This window comes from Ursus maritimus, unplaced genomic scaffold (assembly GCF_017311325.1).
Source record: "Ursus maritimus isolate PB19 unplaced genomic scaffold, ASM1731132v1 scaffold_11, whole genome shotgun sequence".
In the NCBI taxonomy this organism is placed as follows: domain Eukaryota; kingdom Metazoa; phylum Chordata; class Mammalia; order Carnivora; family Ursidae; genus Ursus; species Ursus maritimus.
In genome coordinates, this window is record NW_024423453.1 from 29,818,236 (window position 1) to 29,831,266 (window position 13,031).

The 13,031-nt window shown below is 35.3% G+C and overlaps 1 protein-coding gene across 9 annotated transcripts in view; it reads right to left on the reverse strand.

Moving 5' to 3' along the window:
- Positions 1 to 13,031, reverse strand: part of ELF2 (E74 like ETS transcription factor 2) — a 120,583-nt gene that overhangs the window by 55,609 nt on the left and 51,943 nt on the right. The window contains exon 2 of one of the 9 annotated variants that reach the window (XM_040626319.1): positions 7,769 to 7,871. The exons of the other annotated variants lie outside the window; for them this stretch is intronic. The gene's annotated coding sequence lies outside the window, so the exon portion shown is untranslated. The remainder of the gene's footprint in view (positions 1 to 7,768; positions 7,872 to 13,031) is intronic. 9 annotated transcript variants of the gene reach the window in all.

Sequence of the window (13,031 nt, forward strand, 5' to 3'; positions counted from 1 at the left end):
ATATTTTGGAGGCAAACTGACATGATTTGGTATTGAACTAGGAGGTAACGGAGAAGGTATAAATGATGACTTCACCACCAGAAAATCCTTCACTACTGGACAAAGATTCTTTGTCTACCAAACTTTAGTTAGGCTCCTGAACCTTCTCGTAGGTCCATCTGTGTACTTCCTTGTAAAATTCCATTTTAGCAAGAACTCTAAGTCAGTTTAGCTAGTCAGTTCAGAATCCCCCATCCTCTGTATCTGATCACTCTCCATATTTGAGAGGTTCCTCATCCCCTCCCACCCCCAGCTGATGTGTGATCATCCTGGCCTGTCTTCAGCAAGAATCTGTTTAGCCAAAGCCCCCAACCCTCCAGTTCTTGATATTTCCTCTCAGTAGTTTTCCATCCACTGACCCCCATCCTACTCCTTGGCTATAAATTCCCACTTGATTATACTGTATTCAGAGCTGAGCCCACTCTCTCTCCCTCACTGCAAAACCCCATCACAGTGGTCTCTATCCCTATCATAATAGCTCTCCCTTGAATTTAGTCTTCCTTACAGTGCTTTAACAAGTGTCATTGAATTTTTTTTTTCTGTAACACTTTTCAAATGAAATTTTATTCTCCCAGGCTCAGCTAAACCATGAACTTTCCATTAAATAACTAACAGCTCCCTCCCCTCATTCTCACAACACTGATTTTTTTGACCCTTAGGTTATAAAAAGTCATTTTCTTACATATTTTCCCAATAAAGACCAAGCTCCTTTACAGTTACGGTCATATCTAATTTCTTGTTCTAGCCCCCCCACACACACACACACAAATGCTCTGCGTACCACAGGCAGTCTCAGGTAACCCCACAAATGGTCTCAGAGCCAGGGCAACTCCTCATGCTCTTTTACTTCCTTCCTTTAAGAAGTGTAAGAATTCAGCCCGCTTTCTGATCCTTTCAGCTATTCATTCTATCTTTTGGAATTTTGTTTCCCCTAAGACTAGTTGCAGAATTAAACTAATCTCTCATTAACTTCCCCATTTCTTGGGACCCCCCAAAACAAGTATACAGGGAGTCTTTCTGTTAAAGTGCTTGCTATTAATTACTATTGAAAAACAGAAGGTGACAAAATTAATGTAGGACTTTATGTTCTTTGTGGTTTCAAATCTATAGTTTCTGACTCCCTTTGTGAGATGGCAAGCTGAACGCACTGGCTTCTACCCTTGACTTTTACTCCCAAGGATGAGTTTCCCAAACGTTCTTTCTTTTTTTGTGAAGGCCTCTCCTCCCAGAATATAGGACTGCAGACATATACATATAACCCATATATACAACCCAGACATAATAATTGGTGTCTTCTTGTCTCAAGTAGATAACTGGCACTTCTGAGTGTCTCCTAAATAGGCATATAATGGTAGCAAAGAAATTAAAAACAAATGTGATTCTGCCAACCTCATTTTTTTCAAACTAAATAGCTAAAACTTAATGTTGTAAGTCCAAATAGATGTTAACTGTAGAACAATGTCTCTAGAAAAGAAAGAAAAAAAAAAGGATTTTCAAGTTTGTTCAAGAAAGCAAATGTCAGAAAGAAATCAGCACCTTTCGATTTCTTTTTCCTCTTGGACCAAATCCTTGATTTCCTCTTGAAAAGAATTTTTTCATTCTAACTTATTATTCTAAATATTTATTTTCTAAGAATTAAGTAGCAGGAAAAAAGGTGATAAAGAAGAAAAAGGATTCAGATTTTCCTACAAGTCTTGTCAAATGTCATGCACAATAAGAAGTACCTTCTTGCTAACCAAGTTAGAGACATAGCTTTTTTTTTTTCCTGATGTAAAACTTTCTAGAATGATCTTTTGCAAGGTCATCTAGTAATAAGAAAATGTCTCCCAAGTTCTGGCTAACAAAGAATTCATTTTGTTCAAATATGTTCTTAAAAATTAAGTAATAATAGGGGCGCCTGGGTGGCACAGCGGTTAAGCGTCTGCCTTCGTCTCAGGGCGTGATCCTGGCCTTATGGGATCGAGCCCCACATCAGGCTCCTCCGCTATGAGCCTGCTTCTTCCTCTCCCACTCCCCCTGCTTGTGTTCCCTCTCTCGCTGGCTGTCTCTGTCTCTGTCGAATAAATAAATAAAATCTTTTAAAAAAAATTAAGTAATAATACTAAAATAATAAATAAGTTATCCTGGAGGATAACTACCTATTATCACCACCCTCTAATATAAAACATATGAAAAATATTTTCAGATAATTTAAAATTGCTCATTCAAGTAGCATAGTATCTTGGCTGATTTACAAAGTGAAAAGAGGGACACCTGGGTGGCTCAGTCGGTTAGGCAACCAACTCTTGGTTTCAGCTGAGGTCATGATTTCATGGGTAGTGAGATCAAGCCCCGCATGGGGCGCCTCGCTCAGCAGGGAATCTGCTTGAAAGATTCCCTCCCCCTCTACCTCCCCCACACTCACGCAAGCTCTCTCTCTCTCTCAAATAAATAAATAAATAAGCCTTTAAAAAACAAAGTGAAAAGAAATCAAACATCTAATTATGATCAAACACTGACTTTAACTAGGAGAATATGGGTTATCTGTTATAAAAACTGGCACTCTGTCTTAATAATGCCTAAGTGAAAGAGAGGAAATGGGTGACATTCTTTCTTCCCTGATACACTAAACAAAAAAAATTATAGAAACATAAAAAATTTTAAAAATAACAAGTAGTCCTATCTCATTTCCTAATCCCACTCCCAAGTTGTAACTAGGCACTGCAAACAGGTTGTGTTTCTTGCATTGTCCCAATTTTTTTGTGAATGGGAAAAAGAAGTCACTCATGAGTTTCATGGTACCATTTCCACACATAAAAAAATTAAAACGGTGACATTTAGAAATGCTGAATTCCATTTGACTTGTTCTTCTGCCCTTAAACCCAGAGACCGTAACTGTCAACTATACCCTTATGATGAAATTTAAAATGACCTACCACGTGGCAATAATGCAATCTGTAACTTTTAAATTAGCTACCATACTTGGCAATTCTTTGCCTTTCTCACCTTTCCCCAACCCTCCTACTACATAGTATTATTTCCTTGAATGCTTGTTTTTCTCAACCTACTTGGTAAGCTTCTTTGAGGCCAGGCCCCATGTTTTATTCAACTTTGAATCACTTATTCCCTAGGAGCCATGACGCTGTTTGTAAATAATAAGTACTTTGTACATGATAAATATTAAGTTTACCAGTATCTCAACTGTACTCAATACCTCTCACGTGAAGGAAGAAGAGGGAGAATTTATCTGCTGCTTCAAATGTTTGAAAAGAAATGGTCTTAGCTTAACTGCAAATATTAACTCTAAAGAACAATTTCAGGAGGTGTAATTTATGTGATCTGATCTGTGACAGAGCAATTTTACAATTTGGCAAATTTATATGCTTTCTCTGCTAGATTCTAAGCACTACGAATGTAGGTATGTCGCCTGTCTTGTCTACTCCTCTAGCCCAGGCCTAAAATAGTGCTTGGCATATAGTAGATGCTCAGTGAATATTTATTGATGAATTAATTAACAGTAATTCATTACATCATCTCATACAAACCTAAAAGAATTTTAGTATCTTTCCACCCCCAATAACAATCTTTTATGATGGATATAACACAATATTATAAGAAGCTACTGTATTAACCGGGTTTCATGATGGCAGAAGCTCTGTGCTATCATTCCCAGTAGTCTAGGTAATGGTTCTCAAAGTATGATCCATGGGCCAACAGCATCAGCATCACCTGGGGACTTGTTAAAGATGTGAATTCTCAAGTCCCAGCCCAGATCCACTGGATCAGGAATTCTGGAGGTAAGGCTAGCAATCTGTATTTTAACAAGTGCTCCAGATGATTCTGATACATGGTCAAGTTTGAGAATCAGTGACCACAGAAATTTTTGTCATGGAAAAAGAGGGATCTCAAAACACAAACAGGTCATAAAATATTAAATGAGGCTTTAAAGAAATATAATAAATGTTCAAATATTAGAGTGTCTTAGGATAAATTATATTAGGTCAATCAATTAAGGGACATAAAAAATTACCACTACATAGTTGAGGGCCTTTTTTTTTTCCTTAGCAGGGATCATAAAAGTGTATTAAATAAGCAACACTGAAAATGGCTTTCAGATCCCTACTATGAGTTATTAGGAAAAAAAAGAACAGCAGCAGGGCAGAATATAGAGCAGGAAAGTATGAGAAATAGGTGAATGACAGTTAAAATAATATATGGATGAGAGCTCGAAAAATTGTTTTTTAGATTGTAACTGAAATTAATTCTAAATAAAGACACAAATCACAGTAGTTTTGTCAGTATCTATGACTTCATAACCAATAGAAATCATAAATATTTTCATATTATAGTTGTTACAGATACCACAAAATATAATTTATGGTCATCACTACTTTGAAATTATAGGCATAAATTAGCCACTAGCTCTCATTATTTAATGTATTATTAAAGAAGCATATGCATTAAGACATCACAATTAAAAATAGTCTAAAAGCTATGTTTCAATGTATTTGGTTCTTTGTAATCCTATTGTATTTCATATATTTTAAAAAATTGTTGTGAGAGGGCCCATAGGCTGAATTCACCAATGATCAAAGAGGCCCATGACACAAAAAGATGAAAAAGCACTACAAAAGTTAACAGCTGTGTTGAAAATGTTCTTGACCTCCTTTAAACGATGCCCTTTCATGAACCTAAGAAAACTCATAGGCCTCTTTCCCAGTTTACAAAAGGGCATGGAGGATGCATAAGGGACAATGACTCCTCCTGAAACAGAATTGTACCAAGGCACCAGGTTTGAATTCTGAAAAGAAAGGCTAGCCGTGCAACTACCTTAATCTCTATAATTTTTAGCTTAGTTTGGGCAACGGGCATACCTATAGCTCAGATCTATTGAGACAGACAATTTAGTGGAAGGTGAATAAAAATAGTTAACTACCTATTAGGGAGCTCTGAATGAGAAGCTAAGGAGTTCAGACTTTATTTTAGGTAACGCTTTGCTTGTCTTGTTCTACTTTTCATTTACAGTACTATTTGGGAAACAACTAAATTTGTTAAGAAACATACTTTGTTTAAAGGGGCGCCTGGGTGGCACAGCGGTTAAGCGTCTGCCTTCGGCTCAGGGCGTGATCCCGGCGTTATGGGATCGAGCCCCACATCAGGCTCCTCCGCTATGAGCCTGCTTCTTCCTCTCCCACTCCCCCTGCTTGTGTTCCCTCTCTCACTGGCTGTCTCTATCTCTGTCAAATAAATACATAAAATCTTCAAAAAAAAAAAAAAAGAAACATACTTTGTTTAAAACTCTTAAAAGGCTTCCCATCGTCCTTTAGATAAGGCCCAATAAACAGACACAAACCTTACAAAGTCCTCAGCAATAAGACTTTTTTACCTCTTTAGCTTCATTTTTATCCCCTTTTCTTTTCATAATCCATATTCTAGCCATACTGAAGTCCCTTCTACAATTCAAATAGGCCCTGTTCTCCTTCCTCCAGACTTCCAACCCTGATATACTCTGCTTGGCTAATTACTTCAAACCCTCTAAATCTGTTCAAATGTTACTTCCTCAGGGAGGCCTTCTCTGCCCTCCCAGGCATTCCCCAGCTGTATACTCCCTAAACCTTTCATTAATCCTATCATAATGCTCATCACATTTGATTATAATAACGTGTTTAATTGTTCATTTCTTCACATAGCTGAAAGCCTGGTGAAAACAAAGACAGGGTCTTGTTTACCCCAAGACAGCGGGCTCGGAGCCTGACATGCTGCAGCCCTCAGTAAGAGCTGGTACAGGATGAATGGATAGATAATTTGCCTAGACATATGTTCTAAGCATTCTTACATTTAAGAACCTTCAGCTATCCCTACTTGGCAACACTTATAGCCTTATGTGCTCATTTAAAATTCTATATAATTCATATTTAGCCCCCTTCTCTGTCTAAATGATTAAAAATTTGGGGGGCCTGGGTGGCTCAGTAGGTTGGATATCTGCCTTTGGCTCAGGTCTTGATCCCAGGGTGCTGGGATCGAGTCCTACGACCGGATCCTTGCTCAGCGGAGAGCCTGCTTCTCCCTCTGCCTGCCTCTCCTCCTGCTTCTGCTCTCTCTGTCAAATAAGTAAATAAAAATCTTTTTAAAAAATAAACGAATAAAAATGTATTACTTAGACACATTGTTATATAGTGAAATTGAAAGTTAACTAGTGTTTTAAAAACTAAAAAGTCTGGGGCGCCTGGGTGGCTCAGTTAGTTGAGCAACCAACACTTGATTTCGGCTCAGGTCCTGATTTCAGGGTCATGAGATTGAGATTCTCTTTTCTCTCCCTCTCCCTCTGCCCCTCCCCCTGCTCGCATGAGAGCTCGCTCTCTCTCTCAAATAAATAAAATCTTTTTAAAAATAAAAATTAGAAATCTGAGTGCAAAGGAATGAGTGCTACTAGTTTCCAAAAGCAAATACCCTTTATTGATCTGTTCTCTAGATATACTTATTTTTCCTTATATATAAAACATGATTCTTAAAGCATACAAATACCATTTAAAATCATTCCTTTTCGTTTCTGCTGTATTAACTGACAGGGTAGTTCTTTACTTTTGGCCACTATCTTTTTCCTTCACATAACAATCTGTAAAACATATATTCAAGTGCACTAAAAATCAGTGGCTATTTTAAAGATTCCTTAAAGGATTCTGTTTCAGAATTATAGTTTAGAAAGCAGAAGCTTCATTTCATTTTCTTTTGGAACACAAAAATCTGACTGAAAAGTAACAGTTATGATAAACTCTATTGATTGAAGTAATGTGTCATATTAAAACACATTTTCATCTTCTATACTCTTCATAATTTAATACCTTATAGTTATTTTGTATACTTTCAAACAATACAGTTAAATGATTTTTCACTTAAATACCTTCTACTAAAAGACTATAAAGAACTTAGAGACCTTACTCAGCATATATATGGAATTCTACAACGATAACTCACCTCCATTTTTTATAAACCTGATATTTTAATGTCCAATTCCCAGCAAATAGGAATTTCAGGAAGATTCATAATTGCATGACACCATATTTCATTAATTCTAAGATGTACTTTTTTTCACATTTTAACATCTCTGAAATCAGGATGTATTATACAATTGATGGTATCCTAAAATTTATAATTGACAGCATTTATTACTTTTAGTGGTCTACAAAAATGCTTCTTACAATAGATGGTGTCTTAGGCTAAATGAAATATAGTTATTAAAATATTAAAAACTTTTATCTAATAATGCCTTCTAACTCATCTAAATCACGGAACAATTATAATTCAAACAGTTCTAGAATCAAAACTAAATGAACTTAAGATTCACGTTTTACCTTTTTAGAAAACTAGTGACTGGGCTAAACTAAAAAAAATAGATAATTAAAAGAAAACACTTCTTTAAAAAAAATGTAGGAAAAAGTCTAGATTTAAGAAGCAGCAATAACAGAAATGGGGGGGGAAGACTTGAAGATGTTCAGTCAGTAGTAGCTTCCAAGGAAGTGGAGGCATGAAATAGCCCTAGAGCTTAATCTATAAAAAGAAACAAACATTAGGAACATGGCAGGGTTAGCAGAGATAACAAACTATTTAGGAGGAAAGATACTGCTGTATTATTTCTCCCTTCTTAAGGAGGAATCGTCACCCTTTAAAAAAAATATGGTATAGGTAGTTGAAATAATTGTAATTAAACGTAAAATTGTAAACATTCTTAGTAAATTAAAAACCAACCTACCAGCATTGTCTTCCTTCTGGCTCAATCTGTTTCACCTTCAGGTAATCCTAGGATAGGGGCTCCTTTTCAGATCCCCAGTTTTTCATGTCGATCTTCTACCTCCCTGTGGCAACAATATTTTCTAATTAAAAGAGTCCTTTTGTGCCACAGGGAGGATTTCTGACGGTATAACAAATACAAAAGTTATCACAGCTCATAATGAAGTCAACTTAGTCTTCAGATTTTTCAAGAAAGAAATTAGTCTTCAGATTTTTCAAGAAAGAAATTTGGCTCCTGAACTTATTTTTCAAGACAGAAATCTGGTTTTATTTTTTTTTTAATTGCATTTTAAAAAGCTAAACTTTCATTTACTTAAAAAAAAAAAAAGCAGTGCTTTCTTGAATTATGTAAAAATTCTTATCATTTGTCTATCTTTTCAACTAATCTCTAAACACAATTTTGTTGATCACAAAAAGAAGCTAAGTTTTCTTGATCATTTCTTTAACTATTAACACCAAATTTTTATGTTTTGATACCCGGTTAAAAAACAAAGTCCTGCTCCTAATGATCAGAAGAGAGAAGTAGGAAGCTATCAGATTGCTTTCAGCCAATGTCTGTTAGTAAAGCTTAATAAATTTACTTGTATTACATAACATAATGTTAATTTTGCTTAAAATGTATATTTTAAAAAGGCCAGCAAGAAATATAAAAAGCAATACTTGCTGTTCCCTTGCTGGTAAGGGATTATGAGTGATTGTCATTGTTAATTTTTCTTTGTAATACTTCCCAATTTCTCCAATGAGCATGTGCTGATTTAGAAGAAAAAAAATCAAATTAATTTAGGTTTAAGCACGAATGATTAAGACCTACTGTGACTTTAAGATGAAGTTAATCTAATATGATAACATTATGGTTATGATATATTTTGGATGGCCATATTTATGTTTTTGGATGACTACCTTTTTATATTTTAAATAACCCTAACGTATTCAATGCTTAGCATATTAATAAAAAAGAAAATATATTTAAGATTTTACATAGATGGTTCTTGATTATACTGCAACACTGAGGCAAAACTCAATTTATTTCAATTTGTATTTCCTATCAGTTATGTGTTAAACACTATATTATACACTATATTCAACAAAATTAAAAAGTATGGTCCCTGTCTTCGAGAGACTTACATATCCACTTAGAAAACAAAAGGAGTACATATACACACAAGAACAGTGTAAGAAAGTACGTGATCAAGTGCTTTAGTCCAGATGGTCTAATAGAGGATCAGGAAAGGGAGTGTTTAACGTAGGCCATAATCCCTGTGGAAAGTTTCGTGTAGTAGGGCCTTTAAAAAATGGATAATGCCTAATCACAGTTTTAACAGAAAACTGTATTTAAGCAAAAGCTCAGAAGCATAAATAGCACAGTCCAAGCAAGGGGCAATAAGGAAAGCAGCTAGAATACAATGTTTCAGTAGATACGAAGGGCAGATTAGGAAGGATCTACTTCTGGATGATTCCATGAGTCACTGAATTTGGCAGAGGAGTGGCTTTTGACATCTGATAAACAAAGAGCTTCAGGAGAATGATAAATGTAGGTGCCAAAGCACAGTAAGTTAAGGAAGGAATGACAAGGAAAAAGTACAGACTGAAGGTATAGAGAATTTGTTTTTTTCCCCAATGGAAATGAAAAGAAAGAGAAAAATACAACAGAGAAGTAAACAAATATTCTGTTTTAACGTATAAAAGACCTTCTCCATATTTGAAGGCATAAGGAAAGGTCCTAATGAAGTTAAGGGAATACTTATGGAGCACTTACTGCATCACAAGCACTTGCTTTTACATATTTATTTTATGTAGTCCTCACGACCTTGAATTACTAGTTTATGACAGTGAAACAGACTCTCAAAAAGTTAAACACTGACAGGAAAGTAATAAAGTAGGAATCTGAAATCATGACTAACCATCAATATTCTTCCCTTTTCTACTAAAGAAAAGTATTTAAAAGGCTTTAAAAAGAAAAAATATTAACCTCAGGAATAGGATTTTCTATCATATTTGACCACTCTTGGCTCTTCTTCATGTTCCCCAAAATGTAAACATTCCTTAAGGTTAATTCCTTAATTCTATGTCTTTTGTTCTTAATCATCAAGAGTCAAACACAGAATTTATATATCTTCTCCCTTAGAGAAATCTCTCAAATACCTTTCCTTTTGCAGAGTCCATTTATTACCATGGCATCAATGACTATGATTTCCAAAACAGTTTCTCCTTGACCTTTCTTTACTAAGCTTCAGTTGTACTAGATAGCTTCCATTTGCCTCTCCAGATCTATTCCCCACCTTTCTTAATGCTGCTCTCTGTCCCAGAAGGCTACCTTCAACAGGACTCCTATTGCTTTAAATTGCATGGGGTCAATGGAGAGCCTAGGCAGGGGATTAGAGGGGAAAAGGAGAAGAAAATCAGAGTCATTCCCAGGCTCCCTTTCTGTGGCATTACCCTCAAGCCAGCTGCATCCTTTGATCAAAGGTCCCAGATTCTCCCAAGGTGACCCTCTCTCCAGTGCTCTCTTCTGGGTTCCAGCAACCATTCCATCCCTTTGGGCCTCCGGACGAAGGACAGACAGCTCTGCTACTGCCACCTCAGCACTACTGCTCTATTTCTTATGGTCACCCTACACTTGCCCATATATTTATAACTAGTCATTTTGTAAAACATTTTTAAATGATCCTGATTTGAGTATGACATCACCTTTGTGATGGGACCCTGGCTATATATTTGTTCATCTTTAAATACCTAAATATTTCTCTCCTCAGATGCTCTCCTTCAACTCAAAATCAACACACCTACTACCAAACTTACCTGCTTCCCAAAATAGTCTTGTCTTCCTCAAATCCCTATATGATACTATGGCCATCACTAAAGGTCAAAAAACTGAGTAGTATCTTACCCTAACTATGCCTCTCCCCCTAATTTGTCATGTCAAGTATTGTTAGCGCATATGGAGTAGTTTTGCTTATACAAGCCCCTTCTGTTCCTATCGCTTCTACTTTGTTTTGCTCAAGTTATCTCTTAACTCACACTACACAGCTAGTCTTCCTGCTTCATCCCTTCCCCTACCATCATCTGCCATCTCCTGAGATACTACTTACACAGTACTTTCTACTCAAAAATTCCAAGTCTTTCTGCTTCTTATATGCCTAATCACTAACTCTTGGGTTCATATCGTAATCTAGTCACAACTCTTAATGGAACCCCCTGTCATGGTCCCATTTACTCAGTATATTCTAAACATGCCTTGAACTTCCATATTCCACCCATTAGTAATTATATTTCCCTCAGCCTACAGTGCCTTTCACTTACCTCCTATCTGCCCATCCAAATCCTACTATCTGTCCTACTTCCTTACTTTCTCTAAACATTCCCTAATTCTGTAAATTGAACTTTCTTCTGAAAATTTCTTTGAATTTGTAAGTAGCACCCAACTGATTCTATACTGCTTCGTATTTTCAATATAATATATAGTATATAAAAGTAAATTATTAACCCCTTTAGGGAAAGAGAAATGCAAACTATTTACTGACATATTATCATAAATTAAAGTGGAAGTTTGAGAGTATAAATATAGTAAGGTGCAAGATGAAGAAGCAGATCCTAAGCAGCTCAATCTTCTCAGCTAAGCCTTAAAAGATTCCTATCAGAACTTATCTATTACTGATTGCATTGGTAGAAACTTACTACTTTTTAAATGGTAATCTCTAATAACCTTTTAAAATTAGTATGTACTTTATACATATGTATGTATATAATTTTTTAAGAGGGAACATAAAAACTGCATTTTCAAATCTAAGTAGGGAATCCCAGAGACTCCTTTCCATCCCCAACTCACCACCTCAGTCTATCTAGCAGGCCTTCGGAGCTGGTGGGGTCTGCAGCCACTGGCAAAGCTATTTCCAGCCTGTCAGTCAAGAACACCCTTCATTCATACTTCATTACTATTCCTCAGAGACTCTTTACAATTACTGATCTCCAGTTATCATCAAAAAGCAATTTATTTTTTTAAAGCAATTTATAGGTTTAGATGAATATACTTAAAGTCTCAAACCTATTTGGTTTTTCCTATAAAATTTGAGAGGATTACTATTACTCATAAGCTCTGTGAGGAAAATGTAGATTTTCTTTGTCTATAAAAAGGTGAAGCAAAATCCTACGTTTACTACTAACAAAATGAGAAATCATTTTATACATAAAATAAGTAAGATGGCTAAATATACATCACTATATAATTTTAATACTCCTGCCTGGATTTTATCATGAACATTGTTTCTGGTATAGACATATACATATGGGTTTATAGGAATAAAAAAAGAAAAACTTCAATGTAAACATGCAGAGAATTGATATGACAGGTCAATAAATATAATTATGAACATTTTTTAGACTAATATAATCTAAGATATAATGTAGGAGGCATTCCAGGAAGCATTTCCTAGGTATACAAAAGGAAATCTTGTTCTATATAGATCTCATTTTCCACCAATTCACCAAATAAAAACCGTTGTGGACATCTTATACATGTTCCTTTCCTTTTTTTTCCAGTCAGCTTCTTCTCCAAAGCCTATATGTATCTGGAATTTAAGTTAAAAATGTATAGCACCACAAGAAAGGAACCTGATCCTAATCCGCTACCTAGAAAGAAACATACATCAAGATAAGTCATAACAACAGTCATCCATCTGTATATGTTCTAGATGCATTTTATTCTTTATGGGGTGCCTGGCTGGCTCAATTGGTAGAGCACGGGACTCTTGATCTTGGGGTCATAAAATTAAGTTCAGATTAACTGATTCTAAACTAGTCTATATATATATTAACAATCCTTATAAAGTTACATTAAAAACCCATGAGCCATAGTATTTTCAAATAACTCAGTATATTGTAGTTTCAATTTCCACATGCCTTACGATGAATAAATGGGAGTGTTTTAAACTGTTCTGATTATAGATGTGTGAGATGTATGACCCAGCAGATTTCTGTCTGAATTTGGCATTGCCTTTAAAAGAGTTATAAATGAATTCTAAGTTTTACAGTGTTATTCTTTATTTTTAAAAGTAATAAAGCAGAATGGAATTAAAAATGTTTGAGATGAACTTCTCAGGTATTTTAGACTATTTTAGAATAATGTAAGTTTTATTTACTAACATTTCCTTTTAGTGGTAAAGAAAAACCAATCTAAAAAATATTAACTACTCAAAAACCATTTTCAAAATATCACAAAAGTAACTGTT